Consider the following 12,840-nt stretch of genomic DNA (forward strand, 5'->3'; position numbering starts at 1 on the left):
CCAAGGCACTTTCCATACTTTGCCACTTACCCTCATAGTGGCCGTGATTATAGATGAGCTCGCCGGGCCCCAGTCTGCAAAAATGTCGAATGGCTAGTAACTGACCTCAACTGTCCTGGTTCTCTCTTGCTACATCATAAACCACCTCACGACTTAGTGGCTTAAAACAACATTTGTCATTGATTGTGCTCACAGATCTGCAGTTTGGCCCCGACTTGGCAGGAGAGTCCACCTCGGTTCACACTGGTGCCCCGTGGCTGGCCCGGGGATTGTTGCGGGTTTCTCCCCACGGGCCTCTCCTGTGTTCCTAGAACAAACCACCCCAGCGTAGGAAATAGGACCCGCCAGGTTCCTAAGATCTGGACCCAGAAACGGGCACAGCATCACCTTGGCTACATTCTGTTGGTTAAGCAGCCACAGAGCCCAGATTCAAGGTGAGGGGTTGTAGATCCCCCAGCCCTCAATAGGAGGGTCAAAGAATTTTGAGATCTTACTGTGTGACAGGCACTGTGCTTAATACTTCGTATATTGCCTCATTTCGTGTTCCCAATAATTCGACCCTTACTGCTCCCAGAGTTGCCTCAAGGAAGCTAAATATAACCTGTCCAAGGTCATCTGGATGGAATTTGAATTCGAGTTTGTCTGTCTCCGGAGTGTGAGCTCTCACCTTGGGGACGGCCTGACCTGTGCATTCAGGAGCCCCCGCAGTTGGAATGAGGCAGAGCCGAAAATCCAGCCTACGTCTGTTTGATTCCATAACTTTGGAGACATTCAAAGTAATCAGCTCAACACCCCAGTTTCCACATGGGGAAACTGAGGCTGCAAGAGGTCTTGCTGGGCCTCCCCTGAGAAGGGGGGCAGCGTCTGGCACCTTCTAAGGCAGGATGGGTTCCCCCCCTCCACACCCTCGCCGGGGCTGCGCACAGCCTGGTCAGGAAGTCACAGAGAGCTGTGGGCAGGTTATGCAAGAGGCTGTCGCAGGGATATTGTTTTTCATTGCGATCACACTTCACTCAGGAAATACCCACAGCTTCGGTGGGTGCCGAGGGAGGAGGTGTTGAGGCAGGTGTCAAGGGAGGGCCCCTCACTTCGGGCAGAAGACCCCTTGTGAACTCTGGGGCACTCCGGAGATGGCCTGGCCAGGTTCATTCACTCAAAGTTCTCTGAGAGCCACTCTGTGTCCCTGTGAGCTGGGCTCTGACCAAAGAGGTAGGGTCTCCATCCCTACCTTCCAGGATGTCCTGCGTCAGTGAGAAAGACAATACGGACTCTTACTTATCGAGGCTTTTTGTGTTCTCGTTTAAACCCCACAGTGCCCTAGGAAGTGATTGCTATTAATACCTCTCTGTTACAAATGAGGAAACAGAGGCACGGAGTAATTCGTCACTTTGCCTGAGGTCACACAGCTGCTAAGTGGTGCAGCCAGCATTCAAAACCCAGGCCATCCGGCTGGAGTCCAAGTTCCCAACCACTTGGCCATGCTATTCCGTCATAGCTGAGGCTGCGGTCACCGCTGTGCTGTGGCTCCGCCCTCAAGTCCCAGACCCTGCAGAGCACACCACCCGGGCATCTGCCAGGCTCCAGGCTCCAGAACCATACAGCGAATGGAGTTTGCCTCCTGGCTTTCGTCCTCCCTTTTGGAAGCCCAGCTCCGACTGTGCTGTTCTCTCATACAACCTTTGATGGCTCCCCAGTACCTACAGGCCGGAGTCCGCCTGCCAATCTGGCCCTCGCAGGCACGTCCTACTACCTCCCGTGGCTCCTGTATCCAAACCAACCTGCAACCCAGCTTCGTCCCCTCTCGATTCCACCCCACCTGCCCCTGACACCAAATACAGAAGACACGTCTCGCTGTGCAATCTTGGCCCAGCGCCCCAACTCCCAAACCTCCATCCTCCACTTCCTCCTCCTCCCCCTCCAGAAAGCCTTCCAGGACCACCCAGGACCAGGGCCTCTGTGTCCTCCAAGTTCCCACAGCCCTGACTTGTGAAGAGGGTTGGGGGTCAAGTCCCAGAAGGCTCACAAGAAACATCTCTGTGCGGAGAGAAGAATTTGTTCACCCGTTTGGCGGAGTCGTTTGAGCAGCAGACCTGTCTAGAGCACCTATTGTGTGTCAGGGACTGTGCTGGGAAACACTGTGGGCTGGGAGAAGACAGGGATAGACGGTACTGCTCCCGGGGAGTCCAGGCTAACCACAGAGGCCGGCCTGGGGTCGGGCAGTGGCTGAGGATGTGACCGTCGCTGGGACTGAGGGAAGCGTGGGGCGTGGGGCTCTAGTGCCCACGGCTTGGCACGTGGCCCGGAGGGTGGGCCTCCTCGACCTCCTGTGTGGAATGGGTTTCACGAGAGTACTTGTCCCAAAGATAGGTTGCAAAGATTAAGCCCGCTCATGGGTTTGTGAATTATTGAGCTCACACTGTATGTGCTGCTGGGTGCTGGGGACATAGCCCTGCCCTTGTGGAGGGACAAGAAAGGGAGCATGAGACAACTTTAGCCAGCGGTACCCGCCATAAAGACAAAAACCTCAGTGGTATGCGTAGGGCGCTCAGGGATGCGGCCAGGGCTTGGGGATTTGGTCCTCTTTGAAGGTCTGAGGGCAGGGTGAGAAATTCGGGGCATGGTGTGAGAAGCGGTAATGGGGGCGTTTGTGGGTCTGGGGCAGAGGCCGCCTCTCTGCCGAATTCCCACCTCTGGGCCTCTAAGGACAAAGGGGCGAGATGCCGGAGGAGGCAGTGTCCTAGGGGGCAGCCCTGCAGGCGCTGGGAGGGAGGCGGAGGGGCTGGGCCCCTGGTGACAGGTTGCCACGACCTCACCAGGGCGGGGAACTGCAGGGGAACGGGCCTGCAGGGGGTTTCCTTTGAGTGTGAGGGGGGAGGAGAGGGACTGAGCACTTCGGGAACTTCACAGGGAAAACTTCCCCTGAACTTGTGGCGGTGGAGGGGGGCGGGGGAGGGCAGCGCGCCGTTCTGGGGAGGCCGAATGCATGGCCACCGTCAAGTTCTGAGTCTCCATTTATCGAGCACCTACCACGTGCCACGTGCTGCGGGCTCCCAAACCCTGATCTTTACAGTATCCCTGCAAAAGGGACTTTTTAAAAAGATGATGTATTTATTTATTTTTGAGAAAGAGAGAGAGAGAGAATGAATGCAAATGGGGGAGGCACAGAAAGAAAGGGAGACACAGAATCCAAAGCAGGCTCCAGGCTCTGAGCTGTCAGCATAGAGCCCGATGCGGGGTTTGAACCCATGAACCGTGAGACCATGACATGAGCCGAAGCCGGAGGCTTCGCCATCTGAGCCACCCAGGCGCCCCGGGGCTTATTTTTATTATTTATTTATTTATTTATTTTCTGATGTTAAAAAAAAATTTTTTTTAACGTTTATTTTTGAGAGACAGAGAGACATAGAGCATGAGCAGGGGAGGGACAGAGAGAGAGGAGACACAGAATCCGAAACAGGCTCCAGGCTCTGAGCTGTCAGCACAGAGCCCGACGGGGGGCTCGAACTCATAAACCGTGAGATCATGACCTGAGCCGGAGCTGGATGCTTAACCGACCGAGCCACCCAGGCGCCCCTATTTTTTGATGTTTTAATTTATTTTTGAGACAGAGAGAAAGCACGGGCTGGGGAGGGGCAGAGAGAAAGAGAGACAGGATCCAAAGCCGGCTCTGCACTGACAGCAGAGAACCCGATGTGGGGCTGGAACTTGCAAATCGCAAGATCATGATCCGAGCCGAAGTCGGACGCTCAGCTGACCGAGCCCCGCAGGTACCCCGTAAAGGGGACTTATTTATGTCCATTCCATAGATGAGGAAATGGAGACTCAAGGAGAAGAAGTGATTTGTCCAAGGTCAAGGTCACATGCCAGTATGGCCTGAGCTAGGACTTGAACCCAGGTCCAGGTGGTGGCCAAGTTGAAGCCTTCTTGGTGCTCGAAATTCCACCATTCATTCCCAGGAGCTGAAGCGTGCTGGGATCTCATTTGGGCACTTGGCCGGAGCAGGGTCTCCGTGGGCTGCGGGCGAAGGGGCGTGAGAACTCTGCCCGGCACACAGTAGGCACTCAGTAAGTATGTACGGGGTGTGCAGGGAAGGCAGTGCGGGCCTGGGGGCGGTGAGGGACTCTGGCTCCCTGGGAGCGAGGTCCTACAGACAGCTCCACGTGGACGATAGACTAGAGGTGGCCAAGTCACTGTCACCTAATTCAAGGAGCCCCCCGGCTCCTCAGCCAGGTACCCCTGTCCCTCCCACAAGCTCTCTGCAGAGGGTGTACCCACACCGGGTCATCCCTGTCCGGCCCTGCCCAGCTCTGGCCAGTAGACGTGTCCACGTAAACATCCGAATGAGTGAAGATTGGGAAATTGTACCAGGGGAAAAATTCTTTCTTTCTTCCTCCTTTTGAGTTGGGGAAGGGAAAAGTTGCTGGGAAAATGAGGTCAGCGACTTGAGTGTTGCGTGCTCCTTGCTGATGAGCAAGGAGAGGTTTCACGTGCTGCGTTTCCCAAAGGAGAGGTGTCATGTGCTGGGTGCCACGTCAGGGAGACAGGCACAGAGCGACCCGGTGTCCAGCCTGGCTGGGCACTGCACCCCTCCCCCCCAACCCCATCCCTGTCGCTCCCTCCTCGCTCCCCGGCTGCTCCCGCTCTGAGCCAAGGTCTTGCAGATGAGAAAAACACGTGCCGGTTCTCCCGTCTGCAGGCCATTCGGGCTGGTGGCTCCCAAGCAGTGCGCTGACATGGCCGGAGGCAAACGGGGGACCCAGGGCAGGGCTGATACGCAGGAGGATTTGTGGCCCCCAGGCCTCAGAGCCCCCTGCAGCCCCTCTCTCTCAGAGTACAGATGGGGAAACTGAGGCCTGGAGAGGAGGGCGATGTGTCCGAGGTCACAGGCCTCAGAACTAGAGCTCAGGGGCCACCTGGGTGGCTCAGTTGGTTGAGCGTCTGACTCTTGATTTCGGCTCAGGTCATGAACTCAGTGTTCTCGGGATGGAGTCCTGCATCGGGCTCTGTGCTGACAGCTCGGAGCCTGCTTGGGATTCTCTCTCCCTCTCTCTCTCTGCCCCTTCCCTGCTTTTGCTTGTGTGTTCTGTTTCTCTCTGTCTCTCTCAAAACAAACTTAAAAAAAAAAAAAAAAAGAACTAGAACTCAGGTTCCTGGTGCCTTAAATAGTAAAACAAAAACCAAAATCCTTACAAATAAGGAAGTAAGTAAAATCTGGGAGGAGAAAAAAACTAACAAACAGAAAAAGTATAAGGAAAATAATAAACATTATGCGTGATCCCATCACCCGTTACCACTACTTCAAACATTTTGGTTTCTTTCCCTTCTAAGTAACTTTTAAAAACTATCTTCAGGGGTGCCTGGGTGGCGCGGTCGGTTAAGCGTCCGACTTCAGCCAGGTCACGGTCTCGCGGTCCGGGAGTTCGAGCCCCGCGTCAGGCTCTGGGCTGATGGCTCAGAGCCTGGAGCCTACTTCGGATTCTGTGTCTCCCTATCTCTCTGCTCCTGCCCCGCTCACACTCTGTCTCTGTCTCTCTCTCTCAAAAATAAAAATAAACATTAAAAATAAGCCCCACAAAACTTGAAGATTCCACTACAATAAATCATTTGATGGCATATATATGTATATTATGTACATGTCCATATATATATACATATATACACACACATGTTTGCTAATAAATATATATTTGCAAGTCTCTGGTTTAGCTCATTTTCTTTCTCTCCAATGCCAGACTTCCTGTAGAAAGGGCAAGAGACCCCTGTGGACTGGAGACATCTTGGAGGGCTTCAAGAAGAAGGTGGGGTTGGAGCAAAGCCCTGAAGAATGGCTCTGCCTCAAATGGGAAGGCATTGCATTTCAATGTGAGAGTGTTTAAGCCCACACTTCCTGGGGGTTCAGGTGGGAGCCCTCTGGGAAAGTACTTTGGAGGAAGCTTTGGGGAAAGGTGAGGTAAGGACAGGTTTAGGAAAGCGATTCTTCCCAGGAAAGGCCAAAGGAGATGTGCCAGGTAGGCCTTTGCCTCCTAGCTGGGCTCGTCTGAAGAGCTGGGGCCACCAAGTCGGTACAAGCTCCTGGTGATGGGGGAGATGGGCCTGGTAAGCCCACCGCTCCCTAAGGGTCAGGCTGGAGAAAGCCCTGTGTTCGGGACACCAGAAGAACCCCAAGTTCTCCATCTATGAAGTGGCGCCTCTTTAGAATGAGTGGTACAACTTAACATAAGAGATCATGGCCTCGGGGTTCAGCAAATCCTTCAAAACTGACATTTTAGATTTTAATGATATCAGCCATAGGATCGATTTGCTGTATGTTATGTGTTCACACTCTGTGTGCTGGCTGTGAGAGCTTGGACGAGCCACTTAAGATCGTATATTGGATCATCTCCTAAGACTACTAGGCTCTGGGGCGCCTGGGTGGCTCGGTCGGTTGAGCATCCGACTTTGGCTCAGGTCACGATCTCACGGTCTATGAGTTCGAGCCCCGCGTCGGGCTCTGTGCTGACAGCTCAGAGCCTGGAGCCTGCTTCGGATTCTGTGTCTCCCTCTCTCTCTGCCCCTCCCTTGCTCATGCTCTGTCTCTCTCTGTCTCAAAAATAAATAAAAACATTAAAAAAATTAAAAAAAAAAGACTACTAGGCTGTGCCATTGAGCTTGCCTGGAGGAGATATGGCGGCGATCAGCTGAGAGCCCAGGAGGTAGAAGGGGCGAGTTAGGGAGGGGTGCTGATGCCTTTCACCTCTCCACGCCCGGATGTCCAGAGAAAAATCAAACCAAACGGAAGATAGAAGGTGCTCTGCACAAATGAAGGATGTGTCATGGTGGCGGGCGGGTTACACCAAATGGTGCAATGATGTCAGGTTTTTTTCATATTCACCGGTCAATTCAGTGCAAATCTCAGCTGGAGCTCGAAGAGCGGAACGAGTGTGTTCTAAAATATATATGGAAGAATGAAGAACCCTGTATACGAGCAAGGAGGACTCACTCTACCAGGAACTGAACAGTCTACAGAGCGCTACTGATGAAAACCATGGGGAACTATCCCAGGAGCAAGGCGGATGGAGGCGAAGAGACAGTCCAGCCACAGCGCCATGTAATCATGATCGGGGTTGACATCCTGGGATGGGAGAGGCTCTGGAGGAAAATGAAGTTGGGGCTCTAGATTTTATACACCACATATGATCTGGTTGTGTTGAAGACCTTGGTGGGAGATGTCAAAAGCATAAAGTGAATGAGAACAGCCGTGGAAAAATATCTTTTTATCCTACGGGTTGGGAGGGAACTTTTGATGAAGATCTAAATAGGCAGAAAAAAAAGAAAAGAAAAGAAAAGAGAAAAGGAAAGAAATCAGTGGATTTGATGATTACATTAAACTGAAGGATTTTTTTCTTTTTAATAGCAAAGGGCACCATCAACCAGGACACCAGACCGAGGGCAGGATAAGAGAAATGTTTGTGACGTCTCAAATGACAAGGGATTAATATCTAGAATATACAAGGAATTATTGCAAAGCTGCAAGAAAAAGACAGGAAATAATAGAAATATGGTCAAAGGATGTGAATAGGCAGTTCACAGAAGGGGAAACCCAAGTGACTAACAAGTAATGAAGAGGTGCTCAAACCCACAAATATTCAGAGAAATGGAAATGAAGCGAGAGGCGGTCCCGCATCACACCCATTGAATTGGCCCAAATCAGAATGGGACCCTCGTGACAGGGAGTGGGGCTGGGGTGGCCAGCCTGGGGTGGGGGGGGGGGGGGAAACGATTGGCAGCTTCAGGGAAATAGGCCCACAGCAACGCCCAGACCCGGCAGTCCCACCCCAGAGAGATCCCAGACCCCACGGACACCACAGGATTTTTGGACTGAGCTCACAGTGGTGGGGAGCGGGGCGGGAGCAGGGATTGGGGAAAAAAGAAAGCAAGTGTGGATGGACTCTTGCACGGAAGAGCGTGATTCATCGAACCCCCTGCAGGTGAAGTTCAAACAAACAGAGCCAGGGAGAAGTCATGCAAAAAAGATTCCATTCACACCAGCTACCAAATTATAAAATCCCTGGGAATTATTTACAAAGCAGGGGATGGGGGGTGGGGAGGGGCCTCTCCAGGCCAGAGCTGCCCAGTCTGTAATGGGGTGGAGAACTCAGAGGGGACCCAGGGGAGGCAGGGAAACTGAGGCCAGGGTAAGGCGGGTCTGGAGAGATCAGGGAAGAAGGCAGCCATTGTGTCTTTAACTTTCGCCAGAAAGTGGGGACGAGCCGGAAGCAGCTTCCCCAGGAGGAGGGGGGTTTGGAGAGGGGGGTGGGGGATGGGTGGCAGGTGGAGGGTTGGGGGCTAGTGGGTAGAGGAGTTAGGGGTTGAGGTTTGGGGGACTTGGGGGCACGCATGCCTCAAGCGAGAGGAATTTTGGCACGGCCAGGGCGAGGTTCTACCCTGAAAGCGGGTGGGAGAATTGAAAGCACTTTGAAAATATGAAGGGCTATAAAAGGAAACCCACTGACAAGATCAAAGGTCCTCGCACTTGTGGGCACGCGGGAGTCTCACATGCCGCTGGTGGGAGTGTAACCGGGTACAGCCCCTTGGGAGAGGAATCTGGCAGGACCTAGTGAAAATGAAAATGTGCAAACCCCACCATCTGGCAGTTCGACTTTCTAGGTTTAGGACCTAGGAGTCTAGGAGGCGCTCAATCCCGTGCTTCTGGGAGGCAGGCGCCAAGGATGGGCATCCCCAAGCAGGGGTGGAGGAAAGTGCAGGCACCCAGGCGTCCCCTAGCAGGGAGCAGGGAGCAGGGAGCAGGCTGTGGAGCAGGCTTGCGGGCCAGCACCACACAGCAGCAGGTACAGAGGACGGGCAAGGTCTGAACTCATCAACACGGAAAGTTCTCAGAACCATGTCCGAGGGGAGGGGAAGCGATCAAGGGGCAGAGCGGCGAGCCTGGTTTTCTACCGTTTGTGTAAATGCAGAGGCATAGAGAACGATACTCTGTGTTGTTTGTTTAAACGAGAAGGCAGAAGACAGACTAGAGAGCCATGTAGGGCCACTCGGAGACTCAGAGTAACAGGTGCCTTTGGGGAGAAGGAGATGGGATGAGAACTGGGTGGGGGAGTGTCAAGAAAGGCTTCGATTTTAATTATAAAATAAAATAATTTGAAGCAAAAATTAGTCAACAAATACAGAGAACCTGCTATTTATTTTTTAATGTTTTTACTTATTTTTGAGACAGAGAGAGACAGAGCATGAGCAGGGGAGGGGCAGAGAGAGAGGGAGACGCAGAATCCGAAGCAGGCTCCAGGCTCTGAGCTGTCAGCACAGAGCCCGACGTGGGGCTCGGACTCACGGCCCGCGAGATCATGACCTGAGCTGAAGTCGGCCGCTTAACCGACTGAGCCACCCCAAGAACCTGCTATTTAAAGAAAGTATCTATCTAATGTCCGTGTTGCTATTCTAGGTGCTGGGGACCCAGGAGAGAACAAAAAAGGCGAGACCCCAGCCATCGTGGGAGAGACAGACAGACACTACGCACACAGAAGTTCTAGAACTGCTAAGAAAAAAAGTGAAGCAGGTATTTTAGTTAGGGGGTCAGAGGAGCCTGTCTGAGGAGGTGACATTTGAGCAGAGGCTGGACTGAAGTCAGGAAGTGATTCATGCAGGTATCTGGAGGAAGGGTGATCCAGACGGAGAGGCCTGCAAGTGCAAAGGTCTGGTGGCGGGAGCGTGCTCTGTGCGCTCAGGCCGGGCCGGGAGGGCAGAGGGGTCGAGAGTTAAATGATATGATGTCAGAGAGGAATGAGGGCGGCCATTGGATGTTAACATTGGTCAGTTCCGGGTAGTGGAAGTATGGGTGTTCTGGATCCTCGGCTTTGAAATTTTTTTTAATTAAAAAAAAAATCTGAAAATGAAGACGATGTAAGGTAAAAAGATAGATGGGTGTTGGGGCGCCTGGGTGGCTCAGTCGGTTGAGTGTCGGACTTCGGCTCAGGTCATGATCTCACATTGGTGGGTGCGAGTCCCGCGTTGGGCCCTGCGCTGACAGCTCAGAGCCTGGAGCCTGCTTCGGATTCTGGGTCTCGGGAAAATCAGAATCCTCAAATGTCAGGACGCCGTCAGGGACTCGGTCCTAGTCCACAGAAGGCAGAGGAGCCAGGTGGTCATGCTGTGGCTGCCCCTTCCCCACCCAGGGCACGCCCGGTCCTCAGCCACGCGTCCTTTCTTGCAGAGGCCACACTCGAGCTCCCGCTCGCTGGGCCCCGGGCGGCCACCATCATGCAGAGCTGGCGGTGAGGGTGAGATCAGCCTCTCTCCCCTGACTCTCAGCTGGCCCCACTTGACTCGGCTGAGAAACTGAGGGTCTTCGGGTGGTTGGGGGCTGGTTCTTGAGAAGAGGCAACCTAGAACAGGGAGGTTGGGGCAGAATGGTTGGGGGGATGCGGGAGGAGGACTGGAGGCCCTCTTGACTCCATTTCCCCAATTGCCTGGGGTCCTCTCTGAGGGTCGGGGGAAGGGAGCTCTGCACTCCTCGGCCCTCCTCTTCTTTGGAAGGAAACGGGGACAGGGGCTGGCTGCTTGGCACGACCAGGTTAGCCTGAGGTGTGGCCCTGGGATGGCGGGAGGGCCAAGGGAGGCACAGATGAAGAAGACAGTTTCAGGGCTGTGGCTAACACTGTGTTACTTCCTGTTCGTGATTTAGGACGTGAGTCATCCAGGGGCTGGCCCAGGGCATTTAGGGTGCTGAGATAAGCAGGACAGTGGAACGAGAGAAGGTTGCCTGCTCTGGCTGTGGGCCAAGCTGGGTGGGGATGGGGAGGCGGGCAGGGTGGGGTGGGGTGGGGGAGGGTCAGGCTGCCCGAGCAGCTCCTTTGAGACAGGATCCCACTGGACGCCCAGACCAGGTGAGAAGTCACTGGCTTTGTGGCTGGTTCTGAGACCTCCCCACAGCGTGAACTGCCGTTGCCAACCCAACCACAGCTATGCCTTCCAGACCGCCCTTAGCCACAGCACCTGCTGCAGCTAAACCCTCTCTGCACAGGGTTCCCCAAAAGATATCCATTAGTCACCTGAGGGCACGTTAAAAAGCCAGATCATCAGGCCCTCAACAGACACGGGAGTGGGGCCCAGGAATCTGCACATTTAACAAGCCTTCCAGACGACTCTGATGCTGGCTAAAGCTGGAGAGCCATATTCCTCCAAACGCCTGGCACGTAGCAGGTGTTCAGGAAATACTGGCGGACAGACTGGCTGTTCTTGGGCCCGATGCCTTCCACCACACCTGCTTGCAAAGCACAACCATCAGCTCCTTGGGGTGAGATGGTGGAGGGCCCTCTGAGAGCTATGGGCTGCACTGGGAAGGGAGGAAAGGCTCCAGGGAGCCCCAGGCCAAGGGTATATACTGTGCTTGCAGCCCCTGGGTTGGGGACCAGAGGGCCACAGTCCTACCTGCTGGAACCTGCTGATTCCCCATGACCGAGGAGCAAAAACAATGGGCTGTGGGACTTCGGGGTCTGAGACATGCATGGCCTGGGAGACCACGTTGAGTGGGTAGGGTCTGGGAGGGAGTGGGATGGACTAGATTCCTGGGTCTTGACCCTGACATCCGCTCACTCACTCACGTCTTCGCCCCTGTGCTGTCCAGCTTTACTGAGCCCCTCCCTCTGGGGAAATAGCAGGGACCATGACCAAGTGCCTCTGCCCTCAAAGACCACACAGTCCAGTGGCGTGAGAAGCAGCCGGCTGAGCACTTGCTTGGCAAACTAACTCAGTGGGAGCCCACTGTTGCCTTCACTAGCTGTACAAGCTTCCTACGAGGCTTGGCCCCTCCGCTGCAAGACCATGTCTGTAAGTCGTCTGGCCCCGAGCAGACTTCCAATAACCGCTAGTCTCGCAATTACTAACAGAGGAGAGGGGATGTGAGCAGCTAACCATACGGAGGTGAGGGTTCTGCTAAAGGTCTGCAAAAGTACCAACCCCTGCCTTGGCTGGTGGAGTGTGGTTAAGGGCAAGTTTCACAAAGGAGAGGGAGTCGGTGATCACCAAGCAGATGGAAGGGGAAGCCGTCCCAGGCAGAGGAACCCAGGGGCAAAGGCACGGAGGTGGGGACTCAAGGTTATTCAGGGAGTTCAGGGTGGTTAACGTATGGGGCTGGGGGGGATCTGCCTGGCAGGCAGTGTGGGCCAGGACGTGAAGGCCTCCAGCATCTCACCGAGGAGGCTGAGCTCGATTCAGAAGGCTGCGGGGAGCCACGGGCGAGGGCATGGAGGGCCCTAGGGGTTCTCCGTGTTGGCACTACCCACATTTTGGGCTGGATAATTCTCTGCTGTGGGGGCTGTCCTGTGTATCATAGGATATTTAGCAGCATCCTGGCCTCTACCCCCACGAGAGGCCAGTAACACCACTCTGCCCCCTGAATTGTGACAATCCCAAATGTCTCCAGACACGGATAGATGTCCCTTGCAGGGCAGGGGGCAAAATTGCCCCTTGATTTTCAAACCACCGGACCAGGGGGAAATGGCATGACTGCCTTATGCTTTTGGGAGCTGGCCCTGACCACACCACGGAGCACAGATTGGAGGGACAGAACCTGAAGGCCAGAGGACCAGTTGGGAGATCACTAGAGCATCACGAGTGAGAAATGGCCATGGCCAAAGACACGGCTGGGCTGTGGGGCAGGAGGAAAGGAGCCAGGGATCCAGACCAAGGCAGGGTGTTAAGGGGACTCTCTGTGCATTTGCTGAGTTTTAGCAGATTTCCCAGCGGCAGGTACACAATGGTGGGTGCCAGACCAAATCCCATCTTGGAGAGAGAGAGAGTCCGGGGCCACCTGTGCAGGTGTGCTGACACTGAATGACGAATGGC

Source organism: Acinonyx jubatus, chromosome C1, assembly GCF_027475565.1.
Source record: "Acinonyx jubatus isolate Ajub_Pintada_27869175 chromosome C1, VMU_Ajub_asm_v1.0, whole genome shotgun sequence".
NCBI lineage: Eukaryota > Metazoa > Chordata > Mammalia > Carnivora > Felidae > Acinonyx > Acinonyx jubatus.